We start from the raw sequence: 3,037 nt of genomic DNA on the forward strand, positions 1-3,037 counted from the left end.
AGGGACTCTTCTGAGAAACATCACAGTGCCCAGCAGTTAGCACACGCTCACCTACAGGTTGCTCCCAGTGCAGTCAGTCCATGCCTTCTGCCTTTCTCATTCTTCCCAGAGTGAGCCTCTAGTGAGCATCAGGCTTTGTGAGAGAATCCAGGGACAGAGAAGTGTGCAAAATCAGACAAGCTTACCAGCTTCAGCGTTCAGGGAGCACCTGACAAAGTCGTGGGTTGGCTGAGAGCCCGAGGGCAAAGCCCTGGAGTGCACGCTGGAGCTAAGGGAGAGGTTTTGAACTCTCCCTCCTCCCTCCAGCAGTGGCTCTGCTGGTCTGTCTGGGGTGAGAGTTGTTTTGGTGATGAGGAAGTCCTGGAGGAGCCAAGCTGAGAAAGGTGTTAAGAGGCAGAGAGAGAGAGAGAGAGAGAGAGAGAGAGAGAGAGAGAGAGGCTTGGTTTAATGTACTTCATTTATTCATTTTTAAATATTTAGAAGTTGTTTTTGTTTTTGTTTTTTTTTGCTGGCTCATGCTGCCTTAAGGGCGGATCTGGTAAGGCATGGGGAGCTGGGGATCAACCACGGTCCCCCAGCGCCTGACTGGTTTTGCCCCAGCAGGTGCTTAAAGAACTGAGCATTGGGGCTGGGGAAATAGATCAGTAGAATAAGCACTTTCCTGGCAAGCGCAAGGGCCTGAGTTCAATCCCCGGTTCTGCAAAAACAAAAAACAAAAAACTGAGCATTTACCCACAAGCCCCCAAATATACTTTAGAGTCTGGCAACCCACACTGCCACGATTTCAATGGACAATTTTTAGGCTGAGAGTTTCCCAGGATTCTCTGGGAGAGACAAGTCTTCCCTGTGCTGTTTTGGTGACTCCAAGGAGGCCATGACTCGGGTTGGAAGAGGATGAAAGAGATTGCTCATCATGCCTGGGACACACTGTGGGTGTTCAAAAATGTTCACGAAGCTTTGAGCCCAGTTCCATTTCTCCACCATATTAGGCCATGTGGGGGTTCATGCAGGGCACTTGGCCTTTTTTGGTATCCATCTGTAGTTTTTTCTCTCTATGGACCACATCCTGGGTTCTTTATGGATGATGCCCTCCTTCCCCTTGTGTGCTGTTTTCTCTTCCTGGAATTGGAATGGCCTACAGTGGCTCCCTTACCAGATCCCTTCTCATGGACAACTGCAGACAGAAGCATGACCTGGCTGTGGCCAGTTAGACTCTCCTGGGCTTTTGTACCTTGTGCAGTGACACAACAGGGGAATGTTGCTTGTCACAGAAACAGCATCCAGGCTGGAGGTGGCACAGGGGCCCTTCACTGCCATCCCCTTGGTCTAGATAGAGCCTCCTGGGGCTGTGACCTTCCTGCCTTGTGACCCTCCAGGCATGGGGTGGCATGGGGCTCGGTTAGTTTTATGTTTTTCCTTTTTTTTTTTTTTGCAGAACTGGGGATTGAACTCAGGCCCTTATGCTTGCCAGGGAAGTGCTTATTCCACTGAGCCATCTCCTTGGTCCCAAATTGACTCTGTATGGAATACATGCAGACTTTTTTTTTTTTTTTTCTCCCAGTACTGGGGATTGAACTCAGGACCTTGTGCTTGTCAGGCAGGTGCTTAAACTGCTGAGCTATATCCCCAGCCCTCATGTTTTTCCTTTGTTTCTGTTTTACGATTAAGGGTCTCTTTATGTTGTTCAGATTGTCTTGAGCTCCTGGGCTCAAGTGAATGCTCTGCCTCTGATTCCCAAATAGCCTGGACTGTGGTCATTAGCCACCATGTCTGGCTGGTCAGGATCCTCCTCTGCTTTTTCTTCCTCCTCATTCTTTGAATTCCTCTTTCCTTTTCTTCTACTTTTCCTTCTCCTCCTCCTCCTCTTCTTTCTCCTCTTCCTCTTCCTCTTCTTTCTTTTTTGCTTATTTGAGACAGGGTCTCACTGTATAGTTCAGGCTGGACTGAACTCATAGCAGTGCTCCTGCCTCAGCCTCCCAAGCGCTCCGAGTACAGGTGTGCATGCAGTGAGTTAGTGGCTCCCCGACACACTGCAGGTCTGTCTGCTAAGAGAAAAGAGTCCGATGTAGAAGGCCAGCTACTGTGTGATCCCAGTTGTAGGAAGTGTCTGGAAGAGCAAACCCACACAAGTGGAAAGTACCCAAGGGGTTGCCAAGGCCCGGGACCAGGAGAGTGGGATCTGGGAGGGGCTGGGCTTCCGCCAGGGCGTGGCGTTCTTTATGGGAGATGACAGTGCTGAAATACTGACTGTGGTGATGACTGACAGCTCTGTTAGTGTACTGTATGCCGTGCCAGCCCTGGAACCTAGAAAACAGGCATGGTGGTGTAGGCCTGTAATCCCAGCACTGGAGAGGCTGAGACAGGAGGATCACTACGAGTCCAAAATACATAGTGGAAGGGCTGACCTGCTGCTGCTTGCTGCTCTACCGTCTTCCCAGGAGTCTTAATTTATGTTTTAAATTGGTAAATAAAAATTACATTGTTGGTCCGGAATGGTGGCACATCCCTGTAATCTCAGCACTCAGGAGGCTGGGGTGAGACTCTGTACCAAATAAATAAATGAATAATTAAAGAAAAAAAAGTAAGAAGGGTAGGCATGGAGGCTGAGGCAGGGGGACCACGGCCAGCCTGCAGCACATAGTGACACCCTGTCTGAAAAATAATTTAGGAATTGATAAAATAAATTGTATTAAAAAATTTTTTTTTCTTTAAAAAAACTTTTGGTAAGAACAAAAAACAGGAAGTCTACTTGTTTAACAAAATGTTAGTTGTGCAACATAATGGCTTCTTTTCTTTCTTTTTTTGGTATTTTTTAGGGAAGGGTCTAAAGGGTGTTCAGGGTCTCACTACTGTTTACAGCCTCCCAAGAGCTGGGATTACAGGTGCGCGCCACCACGCCCAGTCTCAGCACGCTCCGGAGGTGGGGCTGGCACGGCAGGCCTGGGGATCGAACCTCCAACACAGTGTTTTTTATTTTAGTACTGGGGTTTACCCAGCCCTGTGATCTCCCTTGAGTACAATCCCCAGTGTAGCAAAA

This window comes from Octodon degus, unplaced genomic scaffold (genome assembly GCF_000260255.1).
Source record: "Octodon degus isolate 3935 unplaced genomic scaffold, OctDeg1.0 scaffold00200, whole genome shotgun sequence".
Classification (NCBI taxonomy): domain Eukaryota; kingdom Metazoa; phylum Chordata; class Mammalia; order Rodentia; family Octodontidae; genus Octodon; species Octodon degus.